Source organism: Canis aureus, chromosome 14 (assembly GCF_053574225.1).
Source record: "Canis aureus isolate CA01 chromosome 14, VMU_Caureus_v.1.0, whole genome shotgun sequence".
Taxonomy (NCBI): Eukaryota; Metazoa; Chordata; class Mammalia; order Carnivora; family Canidae; genus Canis; species Canis aureus.
The window spans coordinates 57,929,828-57,957,054 of record NC_135624.1 but is presented as its reverse complement, the minus strand read 5'-3'; the positions used below and the strand labels follow the sequence as shown (position 1 = coordinate 57,957,054).

The following is a 27,227-nucleotide window of genomic DNA, read 5'->3' as shown; positions in this document are numbered from 1 at the left end:
GCCTTGGAGCCCTTTACAATAAAGGGGGAGGGTGGGGAATAAAAACTCTCTTCTCCATTACAAATGAGAAGTCTATTGCAGAAGCTTAGTTCCAGCAAATATCAATCTGTCAGAATTTCACCTAATGAGGACCTCACATTGTTATTCCATTGGACAACTAAGTACTTCAAGAAATGTTGACTGCTAAAGTCTTCATTCTTTATTCTCTCATAACTTTTGCACCAACATAGAAAGGCTAACATTTACTATGTTTTATTATTCTATGTAGTGGTAAAAGTTTCTACATGTTGGGCTTTGTATGTACATGTACATATGTGTGTGCATGTTTAATTTGGGCTAGTGGGTGCTAGTAACATACACTGACTTCTCATTAACATAGAAAATTAACACATGCTTATATCTCTTTCCCCTGAATTTCACTTTATAGGACAGAGAGAATGAAAGAGACAGTAGATGATGGGAAATACCAACAGTTTTTGAAGGAAGAACCAATAACTCTCCAGAAGAGTAGGACAAGTTGGACCCTAAATGCTGGCCATGTGAGATATCTTATGAATCAAAGCAATTCAATCTGAAGAAGCCCAGACAGAACCACAAATTAGAAAGTTTAGGTAAATCCAGAGGCAGTGTGAGCTATGGAATTGACATAGGTAAATCCACACAAGAATAAATTAAAAATGAATTTTTACTTAATGAAGCTGTAGCTTGCACAACCTGGTGACCACAGCAACTCAGGAAACGTGTATGCCTCTGGATATGGGGACACTGAACAGAAGGAAAACACTTAAGAAGAAGCACAGCTTCACAAGAGGGTAGTAGGTACAAATCTTGTTTAATTTTTACAATATATCCATGGTATAGTGAGAGATGTCTCTCATTTTATATTTAAAACACTTTCGTTTGTAGAAATTTGGCTTGCTCAAGATTACCCCAAAACTGAGTTACATTAATAACCACTTGTTTTACCCAACATGGTATATATTTTTTCTCTCCAGAATGTTTTCTAAAATGGCTTTAAAAATAATATGTTAAGACAGCAAAACTTCCAGAGCAACAAAGTCTGTTCTGCTTAAAAGAAGTGCATCTTTCTGTGGAATGACAGATCATACGTACTTATATCCAGAACAACATAAGTCAAAGCCTTGACTCACCAAGTCCCTATTTTCATTGGTCCTTCAGCAGATGTTACCAATAGCCATTAAGGTAGACATACAACACAACTGACAAAAAAAATAATATTGATCTTATTTGAATCACAAATACATACACACAAGCACAGGTATATTTCACTTTCATTTTAGTTTGAGGTGACAAGAGATTCTTGGGGAAAAAAATCTGTGGTTTCATTTTCACATGCAAATATTCAGGAAGCAACATGGATAATTCTTTCTTCACTTGTGTTTTCACAGGGTATTTTTTCCCTCTTCTCTACTGAAATTCTTAATTTTAACTTTATATTTCTATAGACAGATATATTATCACAGTTTTGGGATAAAAACTTTATATTATAAAATAAGTGCTTAGGTGATAGTCATGATCTTGCCATACTAATAGGCTGAGCCATTGAGAAATCTTTGTTGTAGAATACATTTGTTTTAGTTAGAACATTTGACATTAAAGAACATTTTTTTAAAAAGTAAATAAAAAAGAAAATATATCAGTAAAGCACACTATAAATGGATATAATAATTATATGAAAGAATTCATCATTCTACTCATTAAGAAAACCAACATATATATGGGTAAACAAATATATATGTACAAATGATATTATATCTAATGAAACAGACAGAGACTTACATGTAGATGGCTAGTTTCAAATCAGAAGTATTTGCACAGGACACAGTTTAAAGTTTTTTTTTCATAGTAATGTTTTCTTTTTTCTAGCTTACTATAAGCATACATTATATAGTACATGTAACATACAAAATGCATGTTAATCAACTGTTTATGCTATTGTAAAGCTTCCAGTCAACAGTAGGCTATTACGTTTGCAGGAGTCAAAAGATGCCATGGATTTTCACCTGAACAGGGACTAATTGCCCCCTAACCCTACATTGTTCGAGGGCCAACTATATTTTGAATAATCATGGGTACAGCATACTCAACAACTGCAGATATATAATTTGGTCACAAATACCAATCAGTATAATTACAATTGTCCTATTAAGACAATTTGTGCAAGGGTCAACTGTGATATTCTTTTAAATGTCCCCTATATAAATCCTGAGAGCTTGAACCAGGGTGTCTCTTGGCTCTTCATTGTTTTCCTGTCTTCTTTTCTTTTGGCTTTAGAACAAGCCTTAGGTGACGATGGTCTTTAAAATTTGTAAGATCTTTTAAAGATCCGAATTTATGGAATCTTTGCAGTTCGCAGTGAGAATGGGATATTTGAAACCATCTCTGACAATGCAACCTAAATAATAATGGCTAAGACATGGTTTGGGAGAAATAAAGCTGAAAGAAAGGAATCATTGTTAACAGATTGACTTCCTTGCCATGCTGGGGTTTGGGTTTAACAAGCACTACACCCACTGACAGGAGAAAAATTACAAATGAGACTGAAGCTCATGGATCCAGGGCTAGGTGGATATTAAAATGCATTACAAAATAACTTATATAAAAGCTCAATCAGTCAACAGTGCGGTGTCTTTCTTTTTTTAAAATATGTCCTAGTAAATTCTAAGGTAAGAGAGAAGCAGCTAGAGGCTGCTAGAGCTGCAAAATCATGACCTGTATTTCCTGTATGAAATTAGGATTTTAAAAAATTTAAAGAAAAAAAGACATTAAGATTTCCACTACCTCTATACTATTATTACCAAGTGATGTTGTACAAAAGGAATTCTAATGGTTTGGACCCTATATGTGATTTTATTGTTGAAGAGAAAAGTTGCTGTGTGCAAAACTGTTTCAGATTTTAAGCCCCCAAATAGAGCTAACTAATGGGGAAATTTTCAGGATTATGCAAAAGATAGAGCAATAAGAAAAAAAAAAGTATAAGAAAACCTCAAGATAATTAAACTATGTGGAATTCTTCAGAGGCTCAATTAAAGATGACATGAAAAAGGAAGAAATAGATGGAGTAGCTACTAAAATTTTAATGAATCACTATAAGAGATTAGGTCATCCAGCCCTACCAACTACTCAGGTTGTGAAAGAACTGAGACAAATTTACTTACTTTATCTTGGCTATGATAAATTTTAAAAAGTCTGATGATGATAGGAAATTAGAGTCTATAATCTTTTCAGAGCCCATGCCCATTAAAACAGGGTAGGATAAGAATTCTGAGTGACCAGCCATTAGAAACAACAAATACCCACCATTTGTTTCAATGTGGATGGAACTGGAGGGTATTATGCTAAGTGAAACAAGTCTATCAGAGAAAGACAAACATTATATGGTCTCATTCATTTGGGGAATATAAAAACTAGTGAAAGGAATTATAGGGGAAAGGAGAGAAAATGAGTGGGAAATATCAGTGAGGGAGACAGAACATGAGAGACTCCTAACTCTGGGAAATGAACAAGGGGTAGTGGAAGGGGAGGTGGGCGGGGGGATGGGGTGACTGGGTGATGGGCACTGTGGGGGGCACTTGACAGGATGAGCACTGGGTGTTATGCTATATGTTGGCAAATTGAACTCCAATAAAAAAATATACAAAAAAAAAAAGAAGAATTCTGAGTGATAAGAGGACCAGGGTATATTGACATAATCATCAGTAGGGGACCCAAGGTCATTTGCATTGGAGCCAGGTAAAATAGCCTATGGCTGGTGAAGAAAATTCACTAGGATTACTGAACACTGGTGTTCAGTGTATTGTTTTGCATAAACCTGCTAATGAAAAATGAGAAGGTAATAAAAATTAGCAGAGTATGATGATGCAAAACAGGTTTTCAGATAAAACTATGGCTTAAAGTAGGAATTTATGAACAAATTGTAGGTATATATGGGTGTTGGCCTCACTATTGCCAGAATATATTATTGGAATATATGTTATATCTAAATAGGAGAGTTCTCTCTTATTCAAAATATAGGAAAAGGAAATGTGATCCAACTCTGCTCTTCAGGCTGTTTTAATTGGGAAGTCTACATGAGAACATTATAGAATACTCTAAATATACTCAAGTTCTTAATTGAAAACAATACAGGATACTTGAGGGTTATAAATATTTTGGTTTCATAAAGGAGCTATTAGATGTAAGTATATTAATATCCCAGAACTCCTTGTTTAATAGTCCATCAGGGCCTCTAAAAGTTCATGAATTTTTAAGTTGACTGTAGATTATAGAGGATAGGATAAAGTGGAGACTCCAAAACTATCAGCTGTACCCAAAATGATATCAATAATTCAAGATATACCACAAACGAAGGGACATAGTTTGGTTTGGTTCTTACCTTCTTTTCCATTTCTGTTTAGAAGAAATTTGAATGAAGCTGATTTGCATTTCTCTGGGATGGGCTCCAACATACATTTACTGTGTAACCACAGGAATATTTAATTTCTCTGCTGATTGCTATGACCTGGTAAAAAGAGATACAGATTGGAATTTAGTTGGAAAGTACTATTATTGTTCATTATATTAATCATAGAATGTTGGTATCTCAATCAGAAGAATTAGCCAAGCCAGAAGTAAAAATACTTATTAATCATATGACAACCAGAGTATGATAATTAACCCAAATAAAGTACAAGGCTCAAAACAGATGATACAATTCCTTGACACCATTTGAACAGAAGCAATAGAAACATTGCCCCCAGACAACCAAAAATAAGTTATTGTCTCTACCAGCTCCAAATCAATCAAGGGACATATAGATTTATTAGGCTGTTTGGTTTTTAAAGATATCTCATGTCGCTTTTGAGGATATTATTAGCATATATTCACAAACTTACCAGGAAAATAGTTAAATTCAATTTTTCTCACAAGAGTAAGCTTTCTTGGAGCTGTAAGAGTCACATGATATTATTCAACACGTGCAGACCCCAACCTTCAAAGACTTTGGAAATGTATGAAATTTAAGGCCATAATGATTGGACAATCAAGTAAAAGCCTGTGACTGCCACCCAGCAGAGAGACCACTGGGATTTTGGACAAACTTACTGTTGCAATTTCTTTTTTTTTTTTTTAAGATTTTATTTATTTATTCATGGCAGACATGAATGAGTAGAGAGAGAGAGAGAGAGGCAGAGACACAGGCAGAGGGAGAAGCAGGCTCCATGCGGGGAGCCCAATGTGGGACTCGATCCCAGGTCTCCAGGATCACACCCCAGGCTGAAGACGGCGCTAAACCACTGGGCCACTGGGGCTGCCCTACTGTTGCAATTTCAATGTGTACACTATTTAAAAGGAAATTGCTAGATCGTTATCAAGGTTTTTGTTGCAATTGTTTCTATTATGGAGAGATGCAAAATTATCTTGACTCAAGATACCCATTGTGTCAAAACACCTGCTCCATTCCTGATTTAACAGATATTAACCACATACATAGCAGAGGTTTGTTTGTTGGCTTGTTTGTTTGTTTTTGAGGGTGGAGGGTGAATTACTAAGGTAGAGAATATTTGGAAAGCAAAAACCAGTATTAGTTTAGGGGTAACTTGGTGACACATATTCTTGCTTCTGATACTGACAGTGTCTGTCAAGGACACTTTTGAGAAGAACTTTGGCATATTCAAACTATAGTGGAGTTTGAATGACTACAAATCATACCATATTGTCCTGGGGAATTCAACATTTTTAAGTCCAAACTCAGTTTGTAATTATGAAACAAGCATTCTAAGGCAATAAAATGTTTGGTAGATAAACTGACATTGACCAAAATGTCCTACCTGAAAGAGCTCTAGGGGAAAACTGTCACAAGTCTAGAAATCCTTGGGCGAGCTAAACTTGTATTTCTAAAAATAGACAGGAAATGAGGAAAATGTCTTGTTGACCTTTTTATTGCCCACTTAAAAAATAATTTATTTCAGGAGGAAGGAAAAGGTGCAAGGAGCTGGACAGATTATACTATTTTAAAAATAGACAAAATAACCTCAAAGAATAGTTAAGAATAAAGATGGGAAAAAACATGAACACTTAACCAAGAGGTGCTGCTAAGTATGTTCATTGAGATGAAAACAGAGGTAGCTCAAGGATAAAGGCCTGGATCTTGGCAAAAGTAGTAAAAACAATGAATTTATGGAAGATTTGCCATCACACTCCCCAGCCCCCACCCCCCACCAAGGTCTATGGGAATTTGTAAATGGAGAACGTAACTGTATAGGTGATCCTAGCTGCCAAGGCCCCACGTATAAACAACTAACAGATGTGCCTGATAGAATAGTTGGAATTGGAAGCCTATTCAACTTAATCAAGAATATACTTGCATGTATATGTGCATTTGTATGGGGGGGTTGGGGATATTACGTAAATATGAAGCTTTTCATGAGATCTGGGTAATACAATCTTATAGTATGGTATAGGTCATATAGTTGTGCACCACAAGATAACTGAAAGTACAGAATTACAATATTTGGCTCTAGATTTACACCACAATCCATGACAGCATTTATCATACAGACAGGGACTGCTTTTGTTAGAAAGCCCTAAAAACTACTGTTGAAATTCCAAATGACTGATTTTGTAATAAAGTTAGTTTAATAACTGGCATTTAGTATAACACTGATGTAATTGATAAGAGTAATTTGATTCACCTACATCTCATCTGATGATGCAAAAATAATTAGTATTTGACAGTTGTCCTTTTGCTTTTTTGTTTTATAAATATTCCAAAAGATACATGGAAAATTGATTATAGCAATTCATAACTTAGAAGATTTGTTCAAGAGTCAGGTGATTGACTTGGTAAGATATAATTAATTTACAGCTAAACTGGTAAACTCTACCTTTATCTTTGGGAATACCAGGATGTATGGTTTTGATTCTTGGCCAAGATAAGGACAGTGGAATTTATGACATGCTATTTAAAGTGCAAAATTTACTTGGTAACCTTTAGGGTCAATCTGATGGTTTTCCAAAGGTTTAAAATATTAGACAGCTTAACTAGACTACATAACCAAAAAATCTGGCTGGGAATGTCTTCTTTGAGCTCTCCCAAAGTTCAGGTTCATCACACAAGTAGAGATTTACATTGGAGACAAAATATATCCATGTTCACATAATGACTGTGGAGAGCTTTACTCCTGGAACTCTCTCAGACCCGAGTATTGCCTGTACTGTCTATCTTTGCCTACACTATATGTTTGCCTCTAAACACAAACTTCATAGGAATGTGCTCTGTGGGTTTTTGTGAGTCCTTTCACCATCTAAACTTGTCAAATATTTTTAGTTAAATCTTATTCAAAATAGTAGCTTCATCTTTTTCATTAGCAAGAGATATTGTGTGGCTAATAAAATTATTAAAGAGTCTTTTCTGGAAGTATGCAATTGCAATGAACAGCATTCTTCCAAAGCTTCTCCTGGCCACCCCTCCCCCACCTCTGCCCATAGAGCAATTTTGGCGAGGCCATAGTCACATCCATCAAGAACAAGATTTTTAGAAAGGCACTGGTCCACAATCTAAAATGGGACCACATTAGAAAGTCTCTTCCTAACAGCTTCACAAGCAGAATAACTAAACAAATAAAAAAATTGTTTTAACCAGTAAGAGAGACTATAGACACAGGAAGTGGCTCAGCTAAGTCCAATTCTGAAAGTTGTTTGAGATTCCTATCCCTGAAAGTTCTTTGTTAATCTGAGAAAAGAATGGGAAAAAAAGAGAGGGCTTAGTGTAGACACTATTGTCAACACAATCCAAAAATGATTTTAATAATTACATTCCTCTTGTGTTAAGGTAAATTGTGGTTAGACATGAGTGGCTACTTGCTGGGATGATTAATTTGGAATAATTTGCTGTGGAATTTTTCATTTCCTGATTTAAATTGTCTTTTAAGAGCTCAGCAAACTCTTGTAATTCAGCAAACTCTTGTAATTCACAGGAGGAGACAGTGGGCCATCTTATTTTCTATTTTTAACAAAAAGTTTAAGATGATTAACAAGAGAGTAAATACAGTGTTTGTGAAACCACCACCTCTATCTTGAGCAATGTGTTCCCAAAAGTAGTATTTAAATGGATTCTGAAATGGATGTTTCTCTCCATTTACCAGACTGAATTTTTGATCAATCAGATTTGAAAAAAAGACCTCACGTATAACTCCTAAAATCATTTGTCCTAGTCTTGTCCTCATTTTATGCCCATCCATGGTTACATTTTTATATCAATCCTTCCTGCTTTCCTAATCATGTCCAGGATCCACAGAGATAAACTAATTGATAGAGATCAAAATATCTTGGACTAAAAGTTCATAGAGTAATCTTAAATTCTTCAGTGGACTTTTGTCTTTTCTATACCTCAACAAGATTATGATCTAATATGGTCTCAAGAGAGTTTTCCAATGAGAGACCAAAGTGGGTCATTATTTCCAAATACAGTGTGAGATACTATGATAATGTTCAATGGAAGGAGTATGTTTAGAAGAGGACAGTGCATGAGATAAGGGTCTGGTGAAAGTGAAAGAGACAGAGAAAAAGCAAAGAAAAAGGGAGGAGGTTGAAGTATGGGAAAGAGGATGCAAACAGAGCTGGGTAAGGAGTGTTTACATTTGGATGTTAGATATTACACATTTCCATTGGTTTTTACGACTCTCAAAGAGAAATAATTTTAGAAATCCCGTGTCCTTTTTTTTTTTTTTTAGATTCCCTGTCCTTCAGTGATCTTTTCATGCCTACCTAAAAATATTGACCATTGAATATTTGAAATCTTTAAAATGTAAATTTTCCTTGGTAGAATCTTATCAAAACGTTGAATACTTAAGGCTATTAGCACCATAACCTGACATTTATTGAAAGTCTAGGAATTGCCAATATTTAAATGAAGAGAATAAACATGACAAAACTAATCCAGAACTGAGGTACTTAGCCTTATCCCACCTTATCTATAAGATCTTGGAGCAATACAAAGCAAATCAAAAAGCCAGTATTAAGGGATCCCCCCCCCCAAAAAAAGGAAAGAAAGAAAGAAAGAAAGAAAAGAAAAGCTTAAGGTACTTCAGAGTATAAGAAGTAGCACCTGTCAGAAGCAGGACTTAGTTGTACAGTCCCTGGAACTCTGAGGACAGATGTCAAAAGATTTCTGGTATGTCCTACCCTCATAGAAGTGGTCTCACACTGATCAGGAGAGGAACTGTTCTGATCCAAGTTACATAATTAAAAACTGTGGCAACTTTTATAAAAAAAAAAAAAAAAAAAAAAAAAAAAAAAAAAAACGCCAAACATGAGAAGGCTCTGAAGAAGCTTTTCTAATTTGAGAGAGATTGAAAGTGACTTTTTAAAGTTTAAGTAAAAGGTCTGTTTCAGTTGGTTTCAGGAAGTTTGTCAAGAGCACCTGGGTGGCTCAGTTGGTTAAGCCTGACCTTTAGCTCAGGTCATGATCCTAGACTCCTAGGATCTAGCCCCACATTGGGCTCGCTGCTCAGTGGGGACAGAGGTTCTCCTTCTCCCTCTGCCTCTCTGCTTATGCTCTCTCTCTTGTACTCTCTCTTTCTCTCTCAAATAAATAAATAAAATGTTTTAAAAAAATGAAATAGTTGTTTAATAGTGTTTCTTAGGAAGGAGAAGAATTTTGCATAGAGTAGGAAGTTGTGATTGGTCAAGATGGATTTATCAAGAGGGGTTAGAGAGGGACAGTTAAAGGTTAGGTCATTAGCAGGAAGAGGTAAGAAGCAACAGTTGCAGAGGCCAAGTGGAAAATCTCAGTCCTTCTGTTCTCCTCCAGAAGTTGCTAACAAGGTTATGTTTGGTTTGGTTAGGTTTTAAAGATTTATTTATTTATTTTAGAGAGAGAGAGTTGGTGGGAGAGTATCAAGTGTATTCCTCTCTGAGCATGGAGCCTGATGCTGGGCTCAATCCCAGGACCCTGAGATCAGGACCTGAGCCAAAACCAAGAGTCAGACACTTAACTGTACCATCCAGATGCCCCTACTAAGGAGGTTTTAAGGAATCAGTGGTTTTCACTGATCACCTGGGAGTGATTTTTAATAGTCTACTAATTTGGTTAAATGAAGCCTATGTTTCATCACGTCTTATGGTACATAGGTTGAAATGCCTGAACTCTGCTAGTGTATAAAGAGATAAGAATTTTAAAAATGTGACTGTTAAAGTAGTTCTATTATGTGCAGCCTGCCCAACTATATCTTAACCATAATACTTATAAGGATTGGAGGACATTTCCTCCAAGGCATTAACTGTCTTGATGAGGACACCTTGTACTTGAATAACTACAGGAGAGGTTGGGGGTGAGTGGATGAAATGAGATACTGACATGGTGCTGTTAAACTGCTCAAGAAAATGAGAATAAAATCACAACAATAAACTGCAGGAAGAGAATGCATGTAGAGGGGTATGAACTGATTTCAGGGTCCTAAGAATTAAATTAAAAAAAGACAAAATAGCTCATATATTGAAAATCTCTTTAACATATAAAAATAAAAAGTAAATCCTAATGGACAGAAACCTAACTTGAGTTACTGTCATGAGGATTCACAGACTCTCCCCCAGTTCTAAGACAGGATTCTGAATGAGGCAGGAGCTGACTTTCTTTGAAGAACCCTTCAATGTAGCTTTAATGTATAAGGTCAATAATATCCTAAACCTTCTCCACAGTGACCCATGACCATTAAAGATAGTGAATGCATCCTGGGAAAAGAGAAATAGCCTGATTTTCTGTGTGTATTGTGCATACTGAATATGACTTTAACTGAAACTATTCCTTAAATATTCAAAACAGTCCTATGGTATGTTTTCCAGAATTAAACTAAGTTTCATACTTAGATATACTGAGGTATGCACTCCAAGTGATTAAATTTAAATAGTAATTTCTAATAAGACATTTATCTATGAGACATAACAAATATAGGAACCACTTTGGATATTTCTATACTTAAGAAAAATATGCCAAGAGAATAATAAAAACACTAATTAATAGATTTAAAAGATAAAGGGGCAGAGAGTTTATTATGATTTGTTTTCATCCTTTTCAAGGTCCATAACAACGCAAGTGGCTCGAGAGACAAACACAATTTCAGATTTTGCAGAATTTAAGTTCAATAACTCATAAACATCCCCCCTTAAATAAAGATTTTGTAATCTTGGATAGATATTCAAAATATGATGATTCATCTCACTTCTATATTCATAAGTAATGTCTTCCCTAAAGCACCTAGCTTCTAATGCTACAAAGGGAATATAATAAGGGAATAGAATGCATTCGTTTAAAGAAATAAAGGGGTTACTGAGAAAATGCAAATATCACACTAACCCAAAGGCATATATCATAAAAGTAAAAATGAAAATTCATACTGTAATATTTATGCATTTTATTAAAACTAAGAAGTCTTATGAACTTGAACTCAAGCTTCAATAGTAACACCAGTTCTGGTTCTAGCAAGAGTCTAATAAATGCCTCCTAAATATTTTGCTTCTAAAAAATTTAAAGGGACACCTGGCTGGCTCAGTCAGTTATAACTAAACATCAATTTCTTCCTTCCAGCTTTAAATTAGAAAATCTTGTAATCACCCTCAACTCCTCTATTTCTTTCACCACCCACATGCTGTTCACCAGTAATTCCTGTTAAGTGTATATTTAAATTATGTATTGAAATTGATCACATCTCACTGTCTCCACCTGGTCTAGGTTCTCAAATTTGATCTCACCTGAATTACAAGGTGATTCTTCTCACTGATCTTCCAACTGCCCGCTTTATCCTCCACACCTCAGCTGTTACCCCAACAGAAGCTGGCCTTATCCATTTAAAATGTAAGTCACTCCCCATCATCACTCTCCAGTGTTTTCCCAGTCAGAACAAAATCCAAAATACTTTCCCTGCTCCTGTAGGAGTTATTACCTAACCTGGTACTGTGTCTCTGGTATTCTCTCCATCTACTCCGTTGTTCACTTACTCTTTTCTAGACAAATTGGTCACTTTGATATTCCTTGAATGCTCTGAACATTAACCTATCTCAAGATCTTGACATTTGCTATTTTTTACCCTATAAATAGCCCCTCTCACCCAGATTCCTGCATCATTTGCTCTCATTTCTTCGAAGTGTCAAATCAAATTTCTCCTTATTAGACAATCAAATAAAACAAAAACAAAACAAAAAGTAAACCTTTTTCCTTCTGGCATTTTCTGTATCCTTACCCTTTATATTCTCCATAGCATTCATTTCTGATTGACATATGTGGTGGTAGGCTTACAACAATTATTTGATGAATGGATGACAATAGGAAGCAATTAACATCTGTCTTTGTGCTCATATATATTTAAGTTTTGTGCCTGTTTTCTATTAGTTGTAACAGCAGTGTAGGAGTCGTGTAACATGTGCAAAGCTCTTTGTTTTCAAATTCATTTTTTATGAGTGTCATTATAATCCTGGTAGGAGATATAATGAATATTGTAGTCATAGTGTAATATTAATTTGGGACAAATAAATCAAATAGTTTCTTTAATTTTCTTCAAATGGCCTGATATGTTCCCTCATTACACAGCACCTTTCTTTTCTCTAAGAATCACAGTTATCAATTTCTCTTTTGTCAAGCCAAAAACCAGGGAAATATTGAGTATCTTGTTTCCTAGCTGCCCCGTAATATTTAATAACTACCTATATTCCTGGGTCTGTCTTTCACTGTAACTCACAATGTATATCTCCAAGTCCTTGATTTTTAAAGCCCTATTTTCATTACAAAGTATGACTTAAAGTGTATATAGTTCAAGAACCTGAAAGATAAAATTTTGTTCATCATTTTACAAATTAATTCTATTCAGTTGTAAAAAGAAACACATAAGTAAATCATTTTATAATTATGAGTAGTTTTCTGATGAGCACAGACTTTATTTTTCAGAAATTCATGCTAATTATGCTTAGAAAAATTATGTACCTATTATAAAGAATTTAAGCAATAGGTGATACAAAAACAAGTGTAAAAAAATCCAAAACCCTACTGTCTATGATAAAAAGTAAATTATTTTTTAACATTGTTTTTCCAGATATTTTTATCTGCATATTTTATAAATAAAGAGTAATAAGTTGATGCTTAAAAATACTTCTAGGGGCACCTGGGTAACTCAGTCAGTTAAGCATCCAATCTTTGATCTCAGCTCAGGTCTTGATCTCAGGGTTGTGAGTTCAATCTCCTGTTGGCTTCCACACTGGGCATGGAGCCTACTTAAAAACAAAACAACAAACTTTTATAAAAAAATTGAACAATCTTACACATGTTATCAAATAGAATATAAATTGAAATCAACAGAAAACAATAAAAGAATTGGCTGCCATACTTCAAAAAATGCTTCTTCATCGACACAAAAATAGTGAACTAAAACATCTTTGTTATTTAAATGAGAAGAATTTAGTTTGTGGTCATTGTAGTTTGTTTTTCAAAATAAGTTTCGGTTATATATAATACTAATTAACTTTTCTCTGTGAAAAATCTGTGTTAGCACTTTCATAACTTTCTTTGCAGTGTGTCCTTCTATCTGCTAATCTTTGTTAATAATTTTGTTTACATTATGCTGCTAATATTTGTACCATTTTTTTTGTACCATTTACTTTTTGTTTTATGATTCTCCACAATTATAACATTTTAATTATTTATTCCAGTGTATTCAATCCTCATCATCAGTCTTTTTATCATGATTTCTCTTTGTTACAGGAATATTTATACTGATTTTTCTTTTTTTAAGATTTTTAATATATTTATTCATGAGAGACACAGAGAGATGCAGAGACATAAGCAGAGGGAGAAGCAGGCTCCCTGTGGGGAGCCTAATGTGAGGACTCTGGGATCATCACCTGAGCCAAGGCAGATGCTCAACCATTGAGCCACCCCAGGTGCCCCCTGATTTTTCTCTTTATTGCTTGGGTATCATTATCAAGAATATTTTTGTTTTGTTCTTTTGTAACTCTTTTCCTTTAGGTCTTTCCTAATTTAAAAGGCTGCATTTTGCTCTTTCATATTAATCATCAAATACCAACTTGAGGTGATATTATATCCTTTGTTCAAATTTTATAGTTTGTAATGTTGTTTGCATTTTTTCAGTGACCTCTGACACTAAATTTACTCAGACACTCTCTTGTGGGCTTGCTTTCTTTCTTTCTTTCTTTCTTTCTTTCCTTCTTTCTTCTTTCTTTCTCTCTCTTTTTTTTCCTTCAAGTCCTCTGATCAGACTTTCTTGGATGAATATAGGATGATCTCTCAATCTGCAAAACTATTTATTCATGTTAAATATTTGTCCTCTATTAGAATATTGATTTTTTTCCATTTGTTTGATAGTTCTGTTCTATTAATTTTACCAAGATTTTGTTTTTCATTTTTCCATTACATGGGAAACTTAGGTTAGCTCTCCTATTGTCTCAGAGAGAAAGGGTATCTTGACATGGTTTGTTTTCTGAACTATAGTCTGGGGCTTTGTATGAATCCTAATGGTATAATGAGGGGACATTCTCAATTACATTTATGTCGTTTCATTGTCAGAATTCCAGAGTGTCCTTTACTTCTAGTTACATGATAATGTTGATATCATACTTTACTCAACCTAGTTGGGGAATACATGTTATTTCCACAACGAATTCCCTGAAGGTTAACGTTGGTCCCAAACTTTTATGTGCCTTTCTTTTCCCTTTCACTTCTCACTAAATACAAATCACAGTCACTTCTAACACTCTCCAGTTAAAATAGAGAAGGTTGAAACTGAAAAAAGATATCTGAGCCAAAACGGTAAAGTTTGCCTTCTAGAAAATCAGAGGATAATGACCAGGAATAACTTTGTAAAGATAATCAAAGTGGCAGATGGGAGATTTATAAAAGAAAGAGACTGGTTTGAGGAAGAAGGATGACAATGGTGATATTTATGACAATAAATAATAATAAAATAATAAGATTTAATAATCAATATAGGGCCTACTTTATGCTATGCACTATTTGTGTGTTATTTTGTTAAGTGATTTAATTTAATTCTTCCATCAATCATATAAATTAGGCATTAGTATTATCCTTATTTTGCAGATGAGAACAATGAGGCACATTGATATTTAATTTACTTTGCCATCCAACAGTAAGTGGTATGGTTTGGATTGGAACCTAGGGAAGAATCCTGAAGCAGTACTCTGCTTCAGAGTACAGAGTCACTCTTCCTTAAAATTAGTCAGAGGGGATAAGGAATATAGTAAGCTACTGAAAGCATGTGCTGAAGTGAACGATGGTAGACAGTTGGCAAAATACTGTTACATATAAAGTACAAAGTTTGGGTTTTGAAAAGTGCAATGGGGAAAAATAATGAAAGGGAAATAGATTTAAAACATATTGTAGGGAAGATAATAAAATGTTTTTGTATTAAGCTGAACTAGAAAAAAGTAAAATTTGAGACTGCTTCCTGAATTATAAGGCCACTTAAAATTGGAAATTTCAGGAAACTTCTCTTATTCCCATGTTGTACAGTTAGTAGCATGCCACAGAGAAAGAAGAAAAGAGTAGTAGCTATATAGCGCTAATCATGCCCAACCATTCTGCAATAAGAGATTTTGTAATAAGCAAATAAGAAAAGTGCCTGCCATTATTTACATAGTCATAGAATTAAGTAAAATTTTGAATTATACTATATATGTATATTACACATATGATCATTAAATATGTGTTCTCATGAGTAAATAAAATGTTATAGTTAGGAAGATTTTTTAAATATGTCAGCAAATAGATCTCTGAATTCAATGTTATAAATTTATAGTACATTTTTTGTCATTTCAAAATCCAAGAATCCTTAAAATATAAGATTTTTCATAATTTATTTGGAAATGAATCTGGCCTAGTCTGACATGAAGCTATGTATTTCTTTATTCATTTAGTGTGAAAATTTTTATGTTTTCTTCTATAGAAACATTGGTTAATCATGAGATACTGCCCTAGACGATGATCAGTCTGTTGCCTAGTATCTCATATACATACATTTAAACTTTCTAAATATCTGAAAAAGTCTCAAATGTGCCTTGCCCAAGTGTTTTGGGATAGGGGAGTATGTACTTCTACTACATAGAGATGTGGTCAGCTGTGGACATGGCTCATTAACAAGATTGCCTGGGAATACATGTCAGCTAGCACTCCATTTGCACATCATTCGATACCCAACCACCACCAGTCTCACATTATATTTTGACAGAGAGGAAACTAAACTTTATTTAGTTTAATTGAGGCAAGAAAAAGTTCAGCATAATTTCTATCAATGCTTAACAAAGATATGGACTGTTACTCTGCTAGTTCTAGTGTCTGTCACCTAATGTGCTGATTTAATTAAAGGGTACTGTCCTCATTAAGAACTAATGGCATGTCAAAATGTTATTTGTTAAGCTCAATAAGGTAATAAATTGTGATTGTATAGGCTAACTATTGTGGTTATCAGGATGTAATTAAGAAATAATTATACCCCCCAAAAAAAGAAATAATTACACCCAAACACACATATAGTGGCTTTAAACTTGGTTAGATTATTGAAAGTGTAACCAATAATATACCTTAGAATAGGTGTGGTTCTTCATGTTGTATATGTGGCTGTTACACTATACATACAAATATATTCAATTGATGCTGTGATTTTTTTAAATATTTGGCACTTTCATTTTAGAATTGTCTCCAGAGCAAGATAACAAAACATATAAGTGAAAAATAAAATTATTTTTGTAATCATATTTTCGATGCCTAAGTTGAGTGTGCAAGTTTGAATTTCCAAACTATTAAGCAGATGTGAGCCTTAATGACTTTTCATTTTTTTTAGAACTCCAATACATTTCAAGGAATAAAGACGTGCAGTCTGCTGAAGTATTCTCAATAAATTTCCTCAGAAACCAAGAAAACTGCTAATAAAACATTCTCCAAAATAGCTTCATTCATGGAACACCCTATTAATAAAGGAGAACAGAAATATTAATCAATCACTTAAGCATGGTACTGTGCCAGGCACTGTATTATCAGTAAATATTGTAACTTTTTGATTCTCATAAAAATTGGGAATTTGAAGATTAAGAAGAAAGAAAAACCGAGTTTCTTTGTTGAGTTAGTGAATGTCCAAGATTCAATCCACATCCAAAATCTGAACACCATAATTAAGTAGCAGATGGCATTATTAAGTATAAAAAGTCTTTGAAGCCTTTCAGATCTGGGTTCTGAAATCTGTTCTTATACTTGGTATTTCTATAATGTCACACATGTCAAATTGTCTAACTTTGTTCTCTTTTTTTTTTAACTTTGTTCTCTTATTTAAAAAAAAAAGCAGTGACAATATTTATCACATAGATAAGCTGAGAGAATGAATAGAATATAAAATATAAAACACATAATGATATAATGATAAGACTGATATTTGTTGGAGCTTTTAAAAATACTACTTTTATTGTTTCCTGAAAAACTAAGTGTTAAGAAAACAAAATTCAACTGAATTCAACAGAGTAAATTTTAAAGATCTTATTGGCTTTATTTAACAATTCATAGATCAAGCAGCATCCAATATAGCAGAGAGAAAAGAGCTCCAAGGAGCTGTAGAAAATGAAAGACTTAGAGGCAGAAGGGAGAAGGAACAAGAAGTTCTACAAGGAAAAAAAAAAAAGTGAATTAGTTATTTCAAGCTTCCTTTAGGGATGGCAGGAGTCTATCAGACAGGTTATTCCTGATTGGCTGTTTTAAGTTTCCATGTGGGAGAGCCAAAAGTATAAATAAGTCTTGGTTTGGTGACCTGAGGTTTAGCATAAGCAACTCCATTTCAAGCCTGTTGTCTTGTTTTTAACATAATTAATCTTATTTGTATGGCATGGCATTGGGCCCGTCTGTCTATTGCAGTTATCACAACTAAGACTCATTACAAGTAGAGAATCCTCTTCTTGCATAAAATCGGGATGGTTCAATGGGTATATCATTTTGCTGAGCAGCATGCTCTCACAGACCCCCTGACCTCTTTCAATCCAGAGGAGATGCCCTTGGATGAGAATCTATAAAATTCTTCTTGAAGCCGACCACACCACAATTTTAAGGCCGTGCTGGTACAATTCATATAACTATCAGAAACAGCACCATAGGCATTAAACTGCCTTGATGCTACAGCTAGCCATGAAAAAGAAAATTTTCCTAAAATCCAAATCTTGTTTCCTGGTAAAGGTAAATGAGCCCCCATTGCCCCATCAGCCAGAAATCCAAAAGAGGAGCTCCAGGGGATATTGAGGTTTCCAGACTCCCTCAAGGGATAGTGTCTCAACCCAGCTCCCTCCTTCATGAGAGGACCAACAGGCATCTCTCAATTGGCAGCTTTGGAGATCAGGGGTCCCTGATGACTTAATCTCTGGACAACCTGAACACAAGTTAGAAACCTTCGCTCAGGTGCTGTGATGTCTTCCAAAGACTGCCAGCCCTGCCCTGAGAGTAGGTTCTGGCACCACCCAGAATGCCACCACCTGGCAGCAGGATCTGGGATTCTATACTCTGACCTCCAAGAGTGGCAGCCTCTTAGGCCCCAACCCTAGGGACCTGGCAGTTCCCCAGAGTTTGTCCCTCAGGAACAATCACCAGTATATTTCTCTAATTATCCACTGGGACACACCCAATAGACCTTTTACTGCTCTTATTGACACTGGCGCCCAAACTGCAGTACTTACCTGGAACCCCTCCAAACACAAGCTAGGGGCACTCTTTAAATTAAAAGATAGAGGGGCAGCCCAGGTGGCTCAGTGCTTTAGTGCCGCCTTCAGCCCAGGGCCTGATCCTGGAGACCCTGGGTCAAGTCACATGTCGGGCTCCCTGTTGGAGCCTGCTTCTCCCTCTGCCTGTGCCTCTGTCTGTCTGTCTGTCTCTCTGTCTGTGTGTGTCTCTAATGAATAAATAATAAAATAAAATCTTTTAAAAAAGATAGATTAGTAAAAGACATTCAATCTCCATTAGATGCCAATATTGGAAAAATTTGTATTAAAATCTTTTAGTGGGGGTGTTCCCTTTGGCCCTCTTCTTTCCTATTATAGGTATGAATGCCTTCATGTGCCACCAAGCCATCTGGAATAAATCCAAACTCCCAGCCTTCTTGGTGGAAACTGCACACTGAGAGCCCATTAGACTGTCATTCCTGATTATGATGGTAAATACCCTCCAGTATAATCTATGGCAGGGGATTGAGCAACTGGAGTCCATAATTCAAGATCTATTAAAGAAAGGAGTCATTAAACACACCATTCTCCTTTAAGTTTCCCTATTTGTGGGTATTGAAGCTCACCACTGATAGGGGAGCCTAACAGTCAACCATCAAAATTTAAATGCTCAGGAGCCCCCCTATTAAGGCTTCCATTCCCAACACTGTCCAGTTAATCAAGGAGATCAAAGAGCTCTCTACTTTGCTGATTGATCTAATATGTTCTAGTATCTAGTGCTGAAAAAATCACAGCTGTAGTTTGTCATATCATAAGGCACTCAATGAACCTTTACCTGGTGGCCTGTGGGCTAATAACCCAGCTATTGCCCACAATCTTTGCCTGCAGGACCTGACTGCCCTTACAGTGTCCTCTTGCACCATACTGATGATTTTGTTATTAAATATGTGGATACATTTACTGGCCTGCCACTTGCTTCATCCACCAGGAACACCTCCGTGGAGACTTAATCTCTTTCTTTTCAAGTGTATCCTGCCCCCATTTGGCCCTCCTCACACTACTGACACAGATCAAGATCTCACTTCACTGCCCATTTAACACAGCATCAGGCTCTCCAATAGGACATCCATTGGAACTTCCATCTCCCACACCGGCCACAGGCCTCTGGTGTTATTGAATGCTACAGTGGTCTTTTAAAATCCTCGTTCTTTCAGTTATAGGGCAGTAAATGGACTCCTCAATGGACTTCCTTGCTGCCAGGGTCAATTACCACTTTAAACTCTAGGCCAGATGGCCACCACTCTCCTCACACTAACGGAGCTTGCCCAGCCATGCTGCCAATGATTGTTATCACAAGGGAATCTGACGTCTTCATCTTACAGCACAATATTATATACATTTTTCTCAACAATTCTGAGTCCCTTTACAGATTTATAATATCTTTTGCCTTCCATTATTGCTTAACGACCCAAGCAACTACACAGCACCCACTAATGCACCCCAGGATGGGGGGCTGGTTAAGTGTTGGAAATCAGCCCTATAAGGACACTTGAAACTTCTTTAGGTGCAGCTAGTGGTCAGGCAACTCAATCCTTAACTTAAATGGGACCAATGGCACAAATGCTTAAAGGCCACCAGCCCTGCTCAAACAATCATTCGTATCCTCACTTCTGAGCATTGGCCATTACATTACCCTAATTTCAACATGAATTGGCTGATGGCATAATAGAGTCCAGACCCATCTCTGGGGATATAGGGCCAAACATTAAATTGTGAAGAGCATGTAACTAAATTTTGTTTAAACCAAGGCTACACATATGTCTCTAATCTTTACTATCTATGGATGGAGACCTCCTACTCCTCAGAGGAAAACATCACCCAATTATTTGCATAATGTACCCCTGAGCACCACCAAATTTTACTGAGAATGTGTGTCCCTGAATGATTCTAGTGTATCAAGTTCAAAAACTATCCTTAGGCTCCAGAGACTTTCACAAAACGTTTGCAACTCTATAAATAACATTTATTAGGTACTAATTCTGTTTTAATCTTTGCTTTATTCAGTTTTCTGATCTTTATATTTGTCTGTACCCACTAAGCAATTTTTGAAATGGTAACTCTATCTATGCCTATTCCTCAAGTCAGTTCTGTTCTTTTTATTTTTTTTTTTATTTTTAAGATTTTACTTATTTATTCATGAGGGACACAGAGATAGAGGCAGAGACACAGGCAGAGGGAGAAGCAAGCTTCCTGCAGGGAGCCTAATGCGGGATTGGATCCCAGGACCCTGAGATCACAATCTGAGCCGAAGGCAAATGCTCAACTGCTGAGCCACCCAGGTGTCCCACTTCTGTTCTTTTTAAAAATCATTTTGAGCAACATATATTATCTCTAATGTCCCACTGAAATAACTATAATCTGGAATGTAGATTTGGATGGGAAAAAAAGGAAAAGAAAGTTAACGACCAATGGCAAAAAGTTTAATAGAGTTGTTCCATGTAACACTTTTAGACTAAAAACCATATTAAAGGTATCCAAAAAATTTCAGATTAAGCAGTACCATTTTTTGAATAGTGGTTTAGAATTGAGAGACAGAGCCAGTACTCACCTATGTATCCATTATCTTCAAAAAGCATTAGTGCAGGTTCTCTCTGTAAATGCACAGTTTTAGGGGAGAAATTAGCCTGTGAGAGGAGACAAGTATTACCATTAAGACTAATGTGAGAAAAGTACCTATATTGAGTAATGCCTATTCCCTGCTAGTCTTGAATGAGATGTTCAAGTCTCAGCTTTCAATGTCATAAATTAAAATTCTGATAATTAAATTACATTTCCCTGTTTCTTAACCACCCATTTTCTCCTCAGCCAATTATAATCAGTAGTTCATCCCCACAGCTGCACTGAAATTATGTGGTTATTGTCATTAATAACCTGCTTATTACCTACTCAGTGGTCATTTCTCAGGCCTTACTTCATTTCACTATTTGGCAGTACTTCAAACATTACTTATCCCATCTTCAACCTTGAAAAAAAACCTTTTATTTTTCTCTTTTGTTACCGGCTACCTTTTTAAAATTTCTTTTGTTTCTCTTTAATTTCTAAATGATAACATTCTCTAGGACTTTTTGCTGTCTATGAATCACTAGGGGATCATATGTAGTTTCACAGATTTTTTTTTTAAAGATTTTATTTATTTATTCATGAGAGACACAGAGAGAGGCAGAGAGAGAGGCAGAGACAGGAGAAGCAGGATCCATGCAAGGAGCCCGATGTGGGACTCAATCCTGGGACCCTGGGATCATGCCCTGAGCCGAAGGCAGATACTCAACCACTGAGCCTCCCAGGCATCCTTAGTTTCACAGATATTAATATCATCTATAACATGACTTTCCTCTGAACTGCTCAAATTTAACATGTTAAAAGAAAAAAAATCTAATTTTCTTCGAAGCATGCTAATCTCTCAATATTCTTTATTTTGGTAAATGGCCATCCTTGAAGGCAATCTTTCCCTCACATGCCATGTTTAGTCAGTGAGTTATCTCTGTTGGATTGTCTGTGAATCTAGGCTCCTCACCAGTTTCTCCACAACCACTTAATATAAAGAATTTCACCTTTGGCACCGGTGAATTCAAAGAATAAAAATGGAATACATATATATAAAGCTAAGTACTTAAAAGTTATAAATACAGTTTTACTTGAAGACTGAGCTGCTTCCTTGTAATAGGACCCATCTGGCCCTTCCCTGGGGATTTTCTTCATGACAGGAAAACAAAGGAGCTACTTTTCTTCTTTTTCTGCCATGCCCACTGCCTTTGGGCTAGCGAGAGGTGGTTGCAAAGTTGACTTGGGACCCAGGGCTCCTGGGACAGGACTGGATCCCTATTCAAGACTTGGCAAGGTGGAATTTTCTAGAAACCAGGATAGGCTGGCATCTCTCCCCTCCCTTCCCTAGGATAACTGATTCAGCACTTCCCAAAACACCACTAGCCAACAGAGGGAATGAAAAAAGCACTATATATTTGGGGAACGGGGTGGTTTAGATACACTCTTTGGACGACTTCTGTTCTTTCTGCCCTTTCACCTGTTCAATGTTCTTAGTTCTACTGCCCCTTCTGGCCTGGCACACAAAGTTCTCCTCCAAGGGCCCACTGTAGCATATTTTATTAACTTGACAGAGATTCAACAAACTTTCTCAAGAGAAGGAAAAGAAAAATAACTAAACATATGTATTTATATTTTATAGATCCACATATATTTTATATATGTTATATATATTATATTTTTCATATTAATATGTATAAAACCATCCAGGGTATGGCTCAGGGTAGGATCGCTTTCCCTAGATCTAAGTGGTACGGTCTTTGTCCCAGCTATCACCATGTGGCTCCTATGCTATCTCATTAGCTCTGACCATAACTATCACATGTGTGCTAATTACATTCCATTGAAGTCATAAGATGTATTTCAATCTACTAATACCCATTTTTTAACAGAAATGAATATCTTTGAGAAAAAAGGTAAAAATAAGTAAATAAATAAAGTTATTATACTCAGGTAATACATACTCCTAAACTCCCACACTGTTTCCCAAAGATGGCAAGATAAAAGAGGTCTTACTAAACCTATATAAATTTACCAATTTGCTTTAAAATGCAATATGCCATTATTTGGGCATTTCCTTTTTCTATTTGGAAAGAGAAACTGTCTCAAAACATTCACAAATATAGGATCTATAACTAATTATGGTCTATTTACCAAGTATTGATTTTTTAATTCTCAGTTTTCACTTTGATTTTTGAAAATGTTTAATGTTTCAACTAAAATACTGTGCTATATTAGACATATAAGGTTATATGTCACTCATGCTGCATTATGAAATCAGAAATCTCAATTGAAAAGCATTTCTTAAAACGGGACTTAAAAAGCATGATCATTTTAGAACATGATCTACAACAATAACTTTGAAGAACTACTTTTTTTCTGATGTTTTTTTGTGACACATGAGACACTTTCACTCCTACCACTGTGGTCCTGTTTACAAAAGAGCCAAACATGATTTACAGTAAAGAAAAAAAAAAAAAGTTGTGTCAACAATTTGTTGTTATTGAAAATAAAATATTCAAATCTTTAACAACAATTTAAAGGACATTAAAAACAAAAAGAGATGAAAAGAGATTACATAATTATTTTTATTTTCTGACAGAAAAGTTTGGGTTTTTTGTCTCAAAACTACTGTGTCAATAAAATATGGTGGTATGTAAATGAAGCACTTGTCTTGAGAAATATAGTAAAACTTAAGGTATAAAACACTGAACTTACATATTCGTGGGCTTATCCACAACTTGTGCGAAGCTGAGTAAAGCTGTCCCACTGAGTCTGTCATTTCTAACTTATAGTCGTATTATAACCATATTAGTTAAATAAGTTGCAATGCATAGATGCATTGATTTTATAGACTATCTAAAAGAATAAAATATAACTACACGTACCAATGCAGAAAGTTCCCAGGACACACTATTATGGGAAAAAGGAAGTGTTCAAACTAATTCCTTTTTGTAAATGCATATTAATAATAATATACTTCAAGCAAAAATGGAAAGAGTATATAATTATATTTTGCAGAGGTAGGGATTAAGTTTACTTAAAAGAAATGTTTAAATAATTACCTTTGCAATTCACAAAATGAAATATTGCCATATGGCACCTGTAATTTTTAGAATAATTCAAAATTGTATAATTATATACTCTTTTCCCCTTTTTATATCAAAGTGTTAAATTTGTGACCTTATGGAGACACACTCCATTTGCCAAGCAAATTTGGGAATTTTCTCAGAATTCTTGGCAATGAAACTAAAATGCATTACTCACCAGATTCACATTTCAGGCTACATTAACTAAAGATGAACTCAGGCTAAAATAATGATTATATAGGCAGATCTATTTGAAGGAAAACTCACTAATTCACACCTAATGAATAGCAAAGCAGGGTCAATTAGAACTATTGTTAAATCATTAGAAAAGGATTCGTCTTGCTGCTGTTGGAAGCCCTATATTCCAAAATCTGTCCCTTAATCCTATAGCAGTTATTTCCAAGAAGTCATTACATCTTCTTGTAATGAAGGTAAGTGAGTTTGTGCCTTGCTATATGTGCTAAGGGCCTTACATACAGTATTCCATTTACCTTAGGAGCTTAGATCTCTTATTCACAGTTTAGATGAGTACAATACTCATCTTAAGGCATAGAGAGGTCACTTGATCTGTGTAGTCATACATCCAGAAAAAAGTGAAGCAGGGGTCTAGCAGAGCTCCATCATTTTTAACCGCATTTAGACTTAACACCTCGACTTTTGCCTCTTTGTATGGTTTCCTACAGGAACCAACTGACACAGTGTCACTCAAGGGACCAAGTAAGATTTAAAATAATGATGACATATGAATATCTGAATAAATAAAATTGTGTCAACATGTTTAAATTTAAAAATGTAAATGTTGGGATGCCTGGGTAGCTCAGTGGTTGATCATCTGCCTTTGGCCCAGGGCGTGATCCTGGGGGCCCTGGTTTAGAGTCCCACATCGGGCTCCCTGCATGGAGCCTGCCTTTCCTTCTGCCTGTGTCTCTGCCTCTCTCTCTATGTCTCTCATGGATAAATAAATAAAATCTTTAAAAAAATACACAAAAAAATAAAAATGTAAATGTTGCTGCTTCTTTGATATATAAAAATTAAATCCATGTATTCTTATATTATAATTAGTATTAAATCCAATTGTTTCCCGACAGGTATTCCATCCACAGGCTATACTGAAGAAGCAGCTACAAGGTTCTATAATTAGGGTAGAATTTCAATCCAGATCACACACATTTTTAAGGATATATCTCAAAGCTTATCTTCAAAAATGAGAAACAGGACTTAACCAGAATTGTTGTGTTTACCAAATCTGTCCTTTTGGTGTTTCCACTTACATACACACAAAAAAGGCAACTACAAAAATGGTTTGCTCTGTTTGATATTTTCCATATTTACCAAATCACCTGTTTCATAAGAAAGCAACAAAAATTATATGAGATAATATATAAAGTATTTAGAACAATGCCTGGTGTATGTATTGTTCAATGCATGTAAACCTTATTATTATTATTGATGTTAATATTTCTGTCAGGTAATCTTAAGAGTTAAGAGTAAAGTAATAATGTTGTTCTTTTTTGTAAAGACTAAAGGAGAACCAAATTACTTTTTTTTTCTGAAATCATTACATTTTTATAAGTTTGTGAGAATTTGAAACATTTTAATTGCAACTGTTTTGGTTAAAACAGCTCATCAGTTTTAGGAGGAAATGTATTAAAACAAATATATGCTTATTGTTTTAAAATATAAGATAATTTTTAAAACAGATTTTGCATAAAGCCCCTAAGTCTGTTTGCAATTAATATTCATGAAACAGATGTGGCCTTCTTTCCATGTGTCAGAATTTTAAGTGTTTTCTAAACTAAATAGTAGAAATTCCAGGTGTTAATATTATTTTGGATATATATGAAATGTAATTACAAAATTAATTTGTGATTTTATAATACTTTTAGTTTGTTATGTATAATGGAGATGACAGGATTATCAGATTAGGTAACAATAGATCATTCCTTATTTGCCCACTATATGGAAAGGACTAGCTGAGATCACCTAATGAATTTGACTCTATATTATGCTTCCTTAGCATTTTAAAGTTATGTTCATTTTTCCATAATCTACATTATCCAAAATGGTACTACTGGTCACATATTGTTAAATATATGAAATCTGGCTAGTTCAAATTAAGATGTGCTTTAAATGTAAAGTATACACCATATTTTGATGACAGTACAGAATGTAAAATTCTCATTAATAATCTTTTTATTAATTATATATTGAAATAATATGTTTAATAGATTGGTTTAAAATATTTAAATTTATTTTATCTATTTCTTTTTAAAAATATGGCTACTAAATAGTTTAAATTACATATGTGACTCACATTTGTAGATCACATTTTGATGGGCCAGTATCAATCCACAGAATATATATGTGTGAACATTTGTGTTATTATACATATATTTGTGCATACACATAATGCATAATTGTTTCATTTTGTCTATTTACAGACTTTACAAATTAGTTCATTTTGCTATATTTGCTGAAAGACATGCAAACTCCATCTAAAGCTCAAGCGCCACGCTCTAAGAAAATGCTAATTTTCTTATATTTCCTATATTCACATCTATGCCAAATTGGCTTTCTGCATATTTTCTAAAAATATATCAATATAGACTTTTGGGAATATTTAGATTATATTTTTTATAAGTTTTAAAATCAGATTTTCTGTGCCAGGAATTCCTGGCACAGAACTCCTAAAACCCTTGTAATTGCCTAGGTGATAAAAGCACTAGGAGGATCTTTTGTTCTAATACCTGATCTTTCACCCCAGCTCTTGACACTGGGCTCTTGAAATCCTTGTAATTTCACTCTTGTCAGAGTGTCCTTAGTTCCAAT

The 27,227-nt window shown here is 34.9% G+C and overlaps 1 long non-coding RNA gene across 1 annotated transcript in view; it reads right to left on the bottom strand.

The window, feature by feature from the left end:
- The window catches only part of LOC144282969 (uncharacterized), a 74,016-nt gene extending 52,621 nt beyond the window's left edge, over nt 1–21,395 (bottom strand). Inside the window, exons 1-2 of the long non-coding RNA XR_013351378.1 lie at nt 21,317–21,395; nt 4,397–4,522 (exon numbers count right to left, since the gene is read on the bottom strand). This is a non-coding gene — a long non-coding RNA (uncharacterized LOC144282969). The remainder of the gene's footprint in view (nt 1–4,396; nt 4,523–21,316) is intronic.
- Nucleotides 21,396–27,227: the final 5,832 nt, after the last annotated feature.